We start from the raw sequence: 14,062 nt of genomic DNA, 5'->3' as shown, positions 1-14,062 counted from the left end.
ATAATGGATGCTTATCTACAGGAATAACTAAGGGTGTTTAAAGGGTTACTGGCAGAAACTTCACATAGTACCACCTAAAAATTTCCCTGAATCTTATCTCAGTGAAATAAAATTTCAAGGAAATCTCAGGTGATTTTAGAGATGCTGTAGGAGATTTTTTTGGGGGTCCCTTTATTCTCTATATATCAATATAAAATTCTCTCCATTGAACTTTTCTGCTTTTGAAGTGTGTAACATCAGTGTATTTCCATTGAGGATAAAAAGAACTTTAAAAATTTCAGTGTGCCTTTCTTTGGGGTTTACTCTCTAATAGAAACTCACAAGAAGAAATATAATACTTATTTATATTAACTTACAGACAGCTATTGATTTAAAAAATAAAACTCATTAATCTTTTAACATCAGCACTTGCTACACATAAGTATTGTTTACAAATCATTTATATTTTAATAAAGGTATTAGGATCAGTAAAGAAGAGACAAAGAAATTTCAAACTAAAATTTTAGGGTCAGCTGAAATTCAAAAGACAATTAGATATATTTACAAAACTGTGCAGAAAACAAGTCAATGTTGGATATTGGGATTTAATTCACAAAAGTTATTTGCTGCCATAATTAGTTATTTCACCTCTTATAAAAATATGTCACCAAATGAATTATACAAATAAATAACTCACTCCTATGACTCATGGATAGAAAACATTTATCAGATATGTACAGAGTACTTGACTAAAATAAAATTACCACACTTTTTCTGCTATTATGTCTTGCATACTTTTTATTCCATGATATTTTATCTCTATAAATTATCCCTGTATATAATAATAATGGGATATCTTCCCCATATATAATAATTTTATTCCATGATACCTTCCCTATATAATACTCCTTATTTTTTGCTTAACTGATAACTCATTTAGTCTGTAGTTTCTCTAAACTGGTAGTTTATGTCTAGAGGTGTTATTAGATTTAAGATCAGTTTAGGGGAGCAATACATCTCTAGAGGTGGTTATGTGGACTTTCTAGTAGGTGAGCTCATGAGGCACATACCCCTCCCCGGTTATCAAACTTAGAAATTCAGCTTTATTTTTTCGTCCATGACGAATTTCCCTGACAGCACTTCACCCTACTAACTTTAGAATTATAAATGAAGAAAAATTGTTTCATTCAAGTTTATAAATGGTAATTTTAAATGCCAATGTCTTTCCCCTACTTTTTAGCTATGATTCTCCTTTTAAAAGCATGTCATCAAGAGTGTGGTTGGTTTTTAATACCAACCAAAATGAAAATAATGGTAAATATACATTCTTTTCCTTATTAATCAGTTTTAGAATGATGTGCTGATGCCCTAGGAACCTTCAATGCTGACCAGTGAGAGTATTTCTGTTATTATTAAGAGCTCTTAGACTTTTACACAGTTGACATGATTCAATTTTTGTAGTTGTTTTCGTTATGATCCTTCAATTGTTCCATCTGATGCCAGTGGAAGCTGATTCTAGCTGACACTTTTGACATGATCACATTAATCTTTGAGAATTTCCTTATTTCTGGAAGAATAAACTACTTCAGGTTCATCTTGCACATTTAGTACCTTAGACCTGGAACCAAGAATTTCTCCAAGCTCCCTGATTATTTTATTGAGAAATAATATCAGATTAAATTCTAAACACTAGAGTTGCCCATCATGACTTGGGTTTTAGAATAAACAAAGTTGGAAATACACATTTTTCAGGAGAAAATATATGATATTTTCACTTTTTTTTCAATCTAGTAGGTGGGAAATGGTATCTCAGTGTGTTTCATTCAGATCTCTCCTATTTTAATAAAGGCTGAAGTTTTTCCCCCCTCATATATCACAGGATTATTTGCATATTTTAAAAATCAATGATATATTTATATCATTTGCCCATTTTTCTAGCAGATTCTTGATGCTACCCAATTTCAAAAGCTCCTAATATGTTAGGAAATAAGTGACTTGTGATTTGTCTTTTTTGATTTTTTGTACAATGCATAAGTGTTTTTTTTTTTGATTTGTTTTTTTTTCATTTTGATAATAGTGGACTGTAATATGAACTGAAATATCTACCTGAAAACAGGTGGTAAAATTTTAAAAAGTATATGAAACATCTGCTCTAAAGGATTCACAGATTGTGAATAATTTGGAAGTCAGGATTCAAGAAAAAAAAAAAAAAGTCAGCCAGGAGGGATGAACCTGGTAACAGGAGCAATTGTTTTGCAAGATGCCTCTGCCAATTCCTAAAGCATGGCTAATGGGCAGAAAGATCCACTTTCCATGTCAGAGGGAAAACAAAAGCATTGGAATTCAGGGCCTGCCTGGAGTTAGCCAAACTGTGAAGGCTGAGGGCACAATACTCCACAAGACCACCCTCATGTCAGACACCAACTGCAGGTTCAGAGGGTCCTGAAATCACCACCTCAGTTTTGATAATTCTCTAGAAGGACTCTGAGAACTCTAAGAAAGCTATTTTACTCATGGTTATGTTTTAACACAAGAATACAATTTAAAATCAGCCAAAGAAGAGATGCATAGGGCAGAGTCTGGGAGGGTTCTAAATGTGAAGCATCCATTGTCCTCTCTTGTGGAATTAAGACATGTTACTCTCTTGGCATCAATGTAAGGCCACACATATAGAGTATTGCCAACCAAGGAAGCTCACCTGAGTCTCAGTGTTCAGAGATTTTATTGGGGCTCTATTACATAGGTATGGTTGATGGGTTAATTGCCAACATGGTTGAGCCTATTCTCCAAAAGTATGACCCAAAGCCCCTACCGTAAATCCCATGATTCGTCTTTTAGGCCTGGCTAGCTCTATCCTAAGACTATAGGGTACAGTTGGTTCCACTATGATATCCAATGTGGCCAGCAACCACTCTTATAAAGAAAGATATGTTATCTCCTAGAAGCTGATGACATGACCTCTTTTTTAAAAAGTCTGAATTCTTTACTACACAAGGGCTCAAAAGAAACTCTGGTATACATCCCAGAGTGAGATTGTGAAAGTCCACATTCTTTGGAGTAAGAATGAATAAATTTGGAAGAGTCCTTATAGGAACTGAGGGCCTACAGAAATTCAAATTAATTCTGATAATTGAATTAACTGATATGTAATTGCTACTGCCCATAGCCACTTACCAGAAAGAAACTCAAATACCATACAGAAGAATGTAATAACAAACACTCAAACTATTTTTATTAAACGAAGAGGAGCCTGGGTAACTTGGTTAAGTGTCCAATTTTGGCTCAGGTCATGGTCTCACAGTTTGTGGGTTCAAGCCCCATGTTGGGCTCTGCACTGACAGCTCAGAGCCTGGAGTCTGTTTCAAATTCTGTATCTCCCTCTTTCTCTACCCTTCTCCCACCCTCACTCTGTCTCTCTGTCTCTCAAAAATAAAAAAAATTAAAAAAATTAAAAAATAAAAATATTGAATGAATATAACCAATTAAGAATAATCAGGCATAAAAAAAAAAAAACTCAAGGTAATCAGGGCGCCTGGGTGGCTCAGTTGGTTAAGCGTCCGACTTCAGCTAAGGTCATGATCTCACAGTCTGTGAGTTCGAGCCCCATGTTGGGCTCTGTGCTGACAGCTTAGAGCCTGGAGCTTGCTTCGGATTCTGTGTCTCCTTCTCTCTCTGACCCTCCCCTGATCATGCTCTGTCTCTCTCTGTCTCAAAAATAGATAAAAACATTAAAAAAAATAAAAAAAAACCTCAAGGTAATAATCACAATTTAAAACAAATAAAATAGACAGTAGGAACAGATCCATAGGGTATTCAGAAAATAAATACAGATAAAGACAAACACTAGACTTAAAATCTATGCACACTAAATGAAATATTAGACAATATTCAGAACTTTTGAAGAGAACCAGAACCACAAAAATTAAACAATGGAAAAGTTAAAATTATATATACGAATGCAACCTTAGAAATTAAAATGCAAAATTTAGTGGAAAGGTTTATAGAAGGTAAGTATAAGGGAAGAAAGAATTGGTAAACTAAAAAAAGTACAGAAGAAAATATCCAAAATGAAGTATATAGAGACAAAGGTATGTGAAACGTACCAACCCACATACATAAATATTAGACATGTCATACTGGAATGACTTCAGAAGAATCTAGAAGGTGGAGCCTTACCATCAGGGTTTCTGTACTTTTCTAAGACTCTTTTGTTCAATACATGGAAGAAGTTAATATGTGTGAAAACACATTAAAACCAGCATTGTCTCATGATTGCTGGCATTCTTCCTCAAAATATAGATAGTGATTTCCAGGCATGATTGAGAGTATTGACTATAAGTTCCAGAGTATTCAACTTTAGCTTTGAAGTTAAGTTCATTAAAAAAAAAAAAAAAAAAAAAAAAAAAAAAAAAAAAAGGAAAAAAAATTCTCATTTTATGGCTATGCTTAGAATGCTGGTCAGCTATTCTAGAACTAGAATTTCTAGAATTGTTTTTGCTATATGTTTGTTGGCACCAAGAAAATGTAGGAAATTTGAAAGGTAGAAGGAAAGCAGCATTTTCTGTGTTTGGATGGTTGGTGCAGAGCACCAAATACTCCTAAAGCTCACGCATGTGGGATTGAACTAGTGGCTTAACATGCTGGCCTTTGTGCCAGTAAACACTTTAGCTCACCCAGATTCCACAGGACCTGCTCTTTCAGTGTATTTTACCTTTGGCACAGGTATATGTAGACTGGTGGAGAAGATGTCAGCTTCTTTAAAGCTTCCTCATGGTCAAGATTGCAGGTGGTGAGGGACAGATTCTAGTTTGTCCTCATTGATTCTAGTTGGCCCAACCTCTCCCTGCTTCCTGTGCAGCTTTCCTTCCCTACTGCTGTCCTGCTAACATACAGTAACTTGTAATCTGCCATCAGATGCAGAGGCAACAGCTTTCTATAAACTTCTTCACCAAGACCTATAAATACAGAAGATCAAAACTTAAAAAAAAATCTGTTCGTGGTTTGCTCCCTGCTAAAACCATAACTGATACTGGAATTGATACTAAAGTAGTTCTAGGGAAATAAAACCTTAAGGATGGATTATATACATATTTTCTGGGATATCTGGAATTGATTTGCTAATATTGAAATTAACTATATTAATAACCCTGTTGCAAGTGATAAGGGGGACATTATTAGTCCATGCCATATAATGGCAAAGCAATTGCTTAAATGATTAAGAAGACACCCAATGGGGAATGACATTGAGCATCTTTAAATGTGCCTGTTGGCCATCTGAATGTCTTCTTTAGAGAAGTGTCTATTCATGTCTTCTGCCCATTTCTTCACTGGATTATTTGTTTTTTGGGTGTGGAGTTTGGTGAGTTCTTTATAGATTTTGGATACTAGCCCTTTGTCTGATATGTCATTTGCAAATCTTTTCCCATTCCATCAGTTGCCTTTTAGTTTTGTTGATTGTTTCCTTTGCAGTGCAGAAGATTTTTATCTTCATGAGTTCCCAATAGTTCATTTTTGCTTTTAATTCCCTTGCCTTTGGAGATGTATCAAGTAAGAAATTGCTGCGGCTGAGGTCAGAGAGGTTTTTTCCTGCTTTCTTCTCTAGGGTTTTGAGGGTTTCCTGTCTCACGTTCAGGTCCTTTATCCATTTTGAGTTTATTTTTGTGAATGGTGTAAGAAAGTGGTGTAGTTTCATTCTTCTGCATGTTGCTGTCCAGTCCTCCCAGCACCATTTGTTAAAGAGACTGTCTTTTTTCCATTGGATATTCTTTCTTGCTTTGCCAAAGATTAGTTGACCATACTTTTGTGGGTCCAATTCTGGAGTCTCTATTCTATTCCATTGGTCTATGTGTCTGTTTTTGTGCCAATACCATGCTGTCTTGATGATTACAGCTTTATAGAAAGTCTTCTCACGCCAGTCAGAGTGGCTACAATGAACAAATCAGGAGACTATAGGTGCTGGGTGTGGAGAAACGGGAACCGTCTTGCACTGTTGGTGGGAATGCAAACTGGTGCAGTCTTTCTGGAAAACAGTGTGGAGGTTCCTCAAAAAATTAAAAATAGACCTACCCTATGACCCAGCAATAGCACTGCTAGGAATTTACCCAAGGGATACAGGAGTGATGATGCACAGGGGCACTTGTACCCTAATGTTTATAGCAGCACTTTCAACAATAGCCAAATTATGGAAAGAACCTAAATGTCCCTCAACCGTTGAATGGATAAAGAAGTTGTGGGTTGGGGCGCCTGGGTGGCTCAGTCTATTGAGCATCCAACTTCAGCTCAGGTCATGATCTCACACTCTGTGGTTTCAAGCTCCGCATCGGTCTCTGTGCTGACAGCTCAGAGCCTGGATCCCACTTCGGATTTTGTGTCTCCCCCTCTCTCTGCCCCTCCCCTGCTCATGTTCTGTCTCTGTCTCAAAAATAAATAAAAACATTAAAAAAATTTTTTAATAAAAAAAGAAGTTGTGGTTTATATATACAATGGAATACTACTTGGCAATGAGAAAGAATGAAATATGGCCTTTTGTAGCAATGTGGATGGAACTGGAGAGTGTTATGCTAAGTGAAATAAGTCATACAGAGAAAGACAGATACCATATGTTTTCACTCTTATGTGATTCCTGAGAAACTCAACAGAAGACCATGGGGGAGGGGAAGGGGAAAAAAGAAGTTAGGGAGGGAGGGAGGCAAACCATAAGAGACTCTTAAAAACTGAGAATAAACTGAGGGTTGATGGGAGGTGGGAGGGAGGGGAAAGTGGGTATGGGTATTGATGAGGACACCTGTTGGGATGAGCACTGGGTGTTGTATGGAAACCAATTTGACGATAAATTTCATATTAAAAAAATTAAAAAAAATAAAGTGTCACAAAAAATAAAAAAATAAAATGTAAAAAAAAAGAAGACACCTAAAATCAAACGACTATAGAAGGCAAAACTATAGGCTAAATAGTGCTAGTTTAGAACATTTTTTTTTGTGAAAATAAAGACCAAAATGGAGTTTGTTGGTTACTTTGAAATGTACCAGAGAACTTAAAGAAAGAAAATGAATAATTCAGGGCTTTAATTTTCTACCTTAAATTATGGATTTGAAAGCAACGTTTCAAGACTTTGCACTAAATAAAGACCTTTAATTCTTCTAGACACAGGGCAGAGATTTCTGAAAACCAAACCTCAAGTGTAATCATGAGAGTGGCTGCATTACAGAAAAATAATGTATTCATAAAGTCATAGAATTGCATATGTTAAATGTAGGGAATTCATCAGAGGAGGATTTTACTTTCAAAATGGGGAGAGCACATGTGGGAATATTTCAGTAAAATTGAGTACCTTAAAACTATATTTTCCTGAACCTCCTATGCCAGTAGAAGTACCTCTTCCTCCCCTGACTAAGGAAGGTTGTCTTAAGAACCTATAATGACCATCCCAAAAGTACAAGGAAACATTGATCCTTCTGATGATGTACCCTCACCAGTCTCATTGTTTTTAAACCTATAACCAGATTCAAGTCCTGTCAGGACTCAGGAGATAATACATAGATGAAAATTAGCATAATATTGACTATTCCAGATATGGGTATAGATCCTTGATCGACTAGGGTAAAATGGAAGAAATATGTTGGATCTGACAGAATTTGTTGATATATTTGCTTCAGGATAGATTCTGGATTCAATAGGCTAGCCCTAATAACTAGAAGAAATTCTAACCATTCTTGGAGAGAAAGCAGAGCTTTGGACTTAAAAAAAGGTCTATAAAACAAAGGGAAAATTCCACATCTCCCTTTTTTTTATTATGAAATTTATTGTCAAATTGGTTTCCATACAACACCCAGTGCTCATCCAAACAGGTGCCCTCAATACCCATCACCCACTCACCCCTCCCTCCCACCCCCCATAAACCCTCAGTTTGTTCTCAATTTTTAGGAGTCTCTTATGTTTTGGCTCCCTCCCTCTCTAACCATGTTTTTTCTTTCCCTCCCCCATGGTCTTCTGTTAAGTTTCTCAGGATCCACATAGGAGTGAAAACATGGAATCTGTCCTTCTCTGTATGACTTGTTTCACTTAGCATAACATTCTTCAGTTCCATCCATGTTGCTACAAAAGGCCATATTTCATTCTTTCTCAGAGATCAAGGGACTAAGATCCACATCTTCCTTGGTACACTATAGAAGTAAGTATCCAAAGGCTAAAGAAGGTAAGAATTCTAGTGTGGATTTATCATGAAAGACAATCACTTAATTCCTTATATTCTTTGGAATGACCAAAGATTATTTGCTTCACCAAAGCTGTGAGAAATATGTCCAGGAAAGGATTCTAGTATCCTTGATGATCAAGGTATTGGCTATTGTCTGTAGGTTGGGAATGACAGTGGGAACTACCATAAGTGAATTGTAATCCTTGATGAAAGGGTGATACTTACTAGGGTGATAGGGACCAGCCTGTGGTAGTTAATTTCCAGAGTATGGTTGTTATAAAGGTACTAGAAATGGTTACTAAACAAAGCCAAAGCATTTGTCAGAATGACTTGAAGTTCAGATATTGGTGATCTTTGCTAATTGTTCATGATGTTCTTACAATGAAAACAGTCTACTAAAGTCTTACTTAATATGATAAACAGAAAAGCTTTAGTCTGGTGAACCAAATTCTGACTTGAGTCACAATACAGTTGCAACCTCTAAACAAATTCTCACACCTGAGCCCTTTCATAAATTCAGAGTACCTTTCATGAAGGGCAGACTGGATCCCTTGAGAAAGAAACTTTCTACACATTTATTTATTTATTTTTTTTTTTCAACGTTTATTTATTTTTGGGACAGAGAGAGACAGAGCATGAACGGGGGAGGGGCAGAGAGAGAGGGAGACACAGAATCGGAAACAGGCTCCAGGCTCTGAGCCATCAGCCCAGAGCCTGACGCGGGGCTCGAACTCACGGACCGCGAGATCGTGACCTGGCTGAAGTCGGACGCTTAACCGACTGCGCCACCCAGGCGCCCCCTACACATTTAAAAATGTATATTGTAAATCATCCTTATGGCCTTTCCAAAAGAGATATGCAGACTTTTACATGATAACTGTGCACTGGAAAAGTGTATATAAGAAGGATTTAGGGAATTATTGGACAATGGCTCTGAACTGCCACTACATTTTTGAGACCCAAACCCCAGTGTGGTTTATCAATCTGAGTAAGGTGGAGTCCAGGGGGTTAGTAAGTTCTGGTTAAGGTCCATCTCACAGTGGACTCAGTGGGTTCCCGAACTAACTCTGTGTTTTATTTCTTCAGTCTGGAAATCATATTTGAATAGACATGCTTATCAACTGACGGAATCCCAATAATTAGCATTTCTTTTTTCAACACAGGTCTTCCTAAGGAGTCATTTTATTTCTTCTTAGAGGAGTTTGGAGGCCATTATGTTAGGAAAGGCCACACGGAAGCTGCTAGAACTGCTTCTATCAAATAGATGTTGCATCCTTGAAGTTTTGCAGAAATTGGTGCCATTATCAAAGACTTGAAAGATGCATGGCATGGTGAATCTTACCATAGTCTCATTCAAATCCCCTATTTGGCCTGCACTGAAGACAGTTGGATTTTTCAGAATGACAGTGGATTATCATAAATTTAATCAAGTGGTGACTTCAGGTGGAACCACCATTTCAGATGTGATTTTGATACTGGGGCAAATAGACATGCTTCCCAGCATGTGGCATTATCAATTGATGTAATAAATGCTACTTTGATATCTATATTCTATCTTTTTATTGGAGACTGTTTGATTTCACCTGACAGGACCAGAAATACACATTCACTGTTCTACACTAGGGTAATATCAGCTTCCTATCCCAATATCATAATCTTGTCCATAGATACTTTGATGGCCTCCCAATTCCAGAATAACTCTAAGCCATTCAATTAATCATATGATTCTCATTGGACGTGCTGACAAGAAAGAAGCAGCTTTTCTAGACACACTGATAATGTACATGTGTATTAGACAGAAGGAGGTAATTGCCACAGAAATTCAGTAGTATGCCATTTCAATGAAATATCTAGAGTCAAAGCATCTGGAACATGTCAAGATATGATTTTCAAGATGAAGGAAATGTTGATGTGTCTGAAAATTGGCTCATGTTTATGGAATTTATTGATTCCCATGATCATCATCACACTGCAGAAGCTAGCATGATCAAATAGTGAAAAAGCATTTAGGAGATTCAGTTACTGTGCCAGATGGGCACATCAGCTTCTGGAGTTGAAATAATGTCCCCTAGGATGTGATATATGTTATAAATCAGTAACCAACATTTAGTGCTATTTCTCCCATAGCACACATTCATAACTCAGGAAACCAAGGATAAAATTGGGGGGGGGGGGTAATTCTCTTACTTTTACCCCTAGCAAATGAACCATTAGTGAAAATTTTGCTTCCTGACCTCATACCTTTGATTTCTGCTGCTTGACGTGTCTTAGTTCCCATGGAATTAATATTCTCAGAAGGGGCCAAAATTGTTTTATTAAACTAGATATTGAGATTGCCACTTGGCCACTTCCGAATTCTCAAGACACTGAATCTGCTGGCAAAGAAAGGGATTTCTATGCTCTTTGGGATAATTGATCCTGACTCTTCAGAGGAAATCAATTTGCTACTATGGGGTAAGAGGACATAGGCCTGGAATGAAGTAGATACCCTGGATACCTCTTAGTACCCCATGTTCTGTGAAAAAGTTAATGGAAAACTGTAAGTACTCAATACAAACAGGACTGATAAAGCCCAGACCTTTCAGAAATGAGGGTTTGTGTCATCCTGTGAGGCAAGGAACCATGAACTTTTGAGGATCTCATTGAGTGCAAAGGAAATACAGAAATGTCAAATTATAAATATCAGCTACACAATCATATTAGGGCTTTCTTCCTTATATTTATTTGAATATATGTGCATGAACTCATTCAATTCTTTTTTTAAATCCCATAATTTGTGTAATTTAACAAAAGTATTCTAATAATACTTAGCCTTATTTAACATTTTAAAAGTGCCTCAGCTAGAAGAGAAAAGAACATTACCCAAAAAAGGGATAAAGTGACATTGGGACTTTTATCCTTTTTTTGGAGAAAGGGTTAGTGTGTTTTTGGTTGTATGAAGTTCAGTTGCATCGTTAAGTAGAGTGTGACTTTGCTTTTATCTTTCTTTGGAGGTTAGGTATAGTTAAAAGATGTGTACATGTATCTCAGGTTGACAAAAGGTGAACTGGGTTGTTTCCCTATGTTTTCAACTTAGCTAAACTAAACAACATTTTCTAGAGTTCTTTATATAGTTTCAGGTTAGGGCTGTGTTGAGAGTTCATCTAAAGTATTTCATAATATTGCTGCCTCAGCATCCATTTTGTGTGATCAAGGAGCCTGCAGGGGCCCTGAGCGGAAACACTAGCTCCTCCTGTGAGCACATGCCATAGATAACACCCTGAAGAGGCACAAGTAAATGTGATGTAGTTCCTGATATTCTGATATTCTAAGATGGCTCCGACATAAGCAGCTTCTCCTGCCTCCCAAGTCCTTCTCCTTATAATCCCCCTCAAGGTCCCCAGGAAGATTTCTAAAACCTTACTTTGGTTTGAATTTATCCATCTGGCCTTGGCGTGGAACCCCAAAAGAACTCCACCAGTGGACCCTAGTACAAGCGTGTGCTCCAAGTTCTACTGGACTCTCTCTGTTGGGACTCTGCCTTTAGGTCCCTTTGTGGCCCCCTTGAGGCACACTGTGTACTTCCTCCAGGGATCTGTGAGTGGTAAATCTCTCAATTTTGACTCCCTTGTGGTCTTCAGTTAAACCCTGGTTCACCAACACCCTGGGCTCTATTTAACAAATTTTAACAAAGTCACAATAGGATGGCCACAGGAGAAATTTCTGTGAGATTCTGAAGGAAGTAACACCTAGTCATTCCATTTAAAGGTGGGAGTTTGGCACCAGGCAGCCCTGCAGCTTTTGAATGTAGTTAGTGAAGTCTTTTTGGAGTAGGTCTGCATCTTTTGAGCTACCAAAGATCTCCTCAAGCTTGTTTTGGGGTCAGGTAATTGTGCAATTTGGCAGCAAAAGCCATCAACTTCTGCAGATTATATAGGTTACTGAGGGTGGAAGTGGGGAGAGAGACATGATTGCAATTTCTCAGTTTTTCCTCATGTGTTCTAATTGTTTTCAGCTCTCTCACTTCACATCTGGCTGTTTTTCTGAGGGTTGGCTGTGCTGATCGAGAGCTTCATCCACCACCAGAGTCAGAGGCAGCTGCCTTTCACAGACATTTTACCAGTATCCATAATTTCATTTGGTTTCATCCCTCTTCTAATTTTGTGAATTTACATAATTCCTAGTAGTCCTTTTCCCCTAAATAAACCTCTGATGGTTATTTGTCAACTTAACTGGACCAAGGGTGTCCAGATATTTAATTAAATGTTATTCTGGGTGTGCCGATAAGGGCATTTCTGGATGAGATTAACAATTGAATTGGTAGACTGAATAAAGCAGATTGTCTTCCACAATGTAGGAGGACATCATCCAAATCATTGAAGGCCTGAATAGAACAAAAAGGCTGAAGAAGGGAGATTTTTCTCTTTTTGCTGGATTGTCTTTGAGGTGGAATACCAGTCTTCTCCTGCCTTTGGACTCATGCTAGGACTGGAACTTATACCAGCTTCTCTCCTGATTCTCTGGCTTGTAATCTCGAATTGGTCCTGTGCCTTCAGCTTGCTAACTTGCACATCTTGGGACTTCTCATTCTCTGTAGCCACACAAGTCAATTCTTTATAATAAATTGAGGAAAATTTTGAGTGTCATATTTCAAGAAAGACATTTAAAAGCTTGAATGAAGACATTTTATAGCCAGAAGAACTAAAAAGCATATGGCGGCCCTCTTTCTCATGTGTTACTCAAAATAAATATCAATAATAATTTGTAAAATAAACACAATATGCCCAACTAAATGCTAATTGTTTCCAAGGTAATTATCTTAATAAATGAAAAAATACATATTAAATACTAAACACTTTCAAATTATCTCTATCCCCTGCCCCTGCTTTTTAATGTTTCTGTTTTTTTTCTAGTATGCTAAAGCGTATTCTTAGTCTAACTATAGGAAATTGTAGTAGACTGCAAAAATAGTTCTAATTTTTCTCTCTCTCTATCTACCACCTTTGCAAGGTGCCTTGCAGATCTTTCCATGAGGAGGTGGAGTCTTTCCCATCCCTTGAATCTGGGCTGACTCTTAACAAATGTTGGTCAATATAATAGAGTAGAATGGCATGGGTGCCAGTTCTGACCTTGGGTCTCAATTGTCCTTGTGCTGCTTCTCTCAGTGACCTATGCAAGTCTGATCTAGCCTACTAGGAGATGAAGACCATATGGAAGAGAGGCCAGTTGCCCCAGTTGAGGCTTCCTAAGCTTGTCTACTACTAGCAAATATTAAGAAATGTGAGGGAGCTCAGCCAACCTTGCCAGAGTTTTTACCTGACTCACAAATGTCCAAACATATGAGAATAAGTCCAACTGAGATATAGACTCATGAGGGATAGAAGCTGATTTTTCCTTTAAACCATTGGGTACTAAGGTGGTCTGTTATATTCCAATGGCTAAATGATAGAGAAATCCAGCCCTGGATGTCATTAAGATGAATATATACAGAGGAGGGTGATTAGCCTGTGAAGAGGTCTGAAAATCAAGCTGTAGGAGAATGGATTGAAAGGACTAGGATATTTAGCATAGAAAGCAAGGATTTGGGGAGGGACATAGTGGCTTCCCTTAAATAATTGGCAAACTGTTATGTAAACGGGCATTATATTTACCCAGAATAAATTTAGAAGGCAAGTGGTAAACATTGGAAGATATTAAGATGATGAAAGACATTGTAATAGAGATATATAAATTATAGAATTTGCTCAGATTTATTTGGTGGGGATGGTGCTTTACAATGATGTTAGTTTTGTCATTAGATGTGTACATACAGAATGAATGACCTTTTCACATGTTTGTTCCAAAAGGCAAATTTCCTCTTTGGCTTGAAGTTTTGACTAGATAACATATAACATTACTTGAAGTCCAAAA

The sequence above is a fragment of the Prionailurus bengalensis genome, chromosome B1 (assembly GCF_016509475.1).
Source record: "Prionailurus bengalensis isolate Pbe53 chromosome B1, Fcat_Pben_1.1_paternal_pri, whole genome shotgun sequence".
In the NCBI taxonomy this organism is placed as follows: domain Eukaryota; kingdom Metazoa; phylum Chordata; class Mammalia; order Carnivora; family Felidae; genus Prionailurus; species Prionailurus bengalensis.
The sequence above is the reverse complement of the archived record's forward strand: the minus strand, read 5'-3'. Positions refer to the sequence as shown.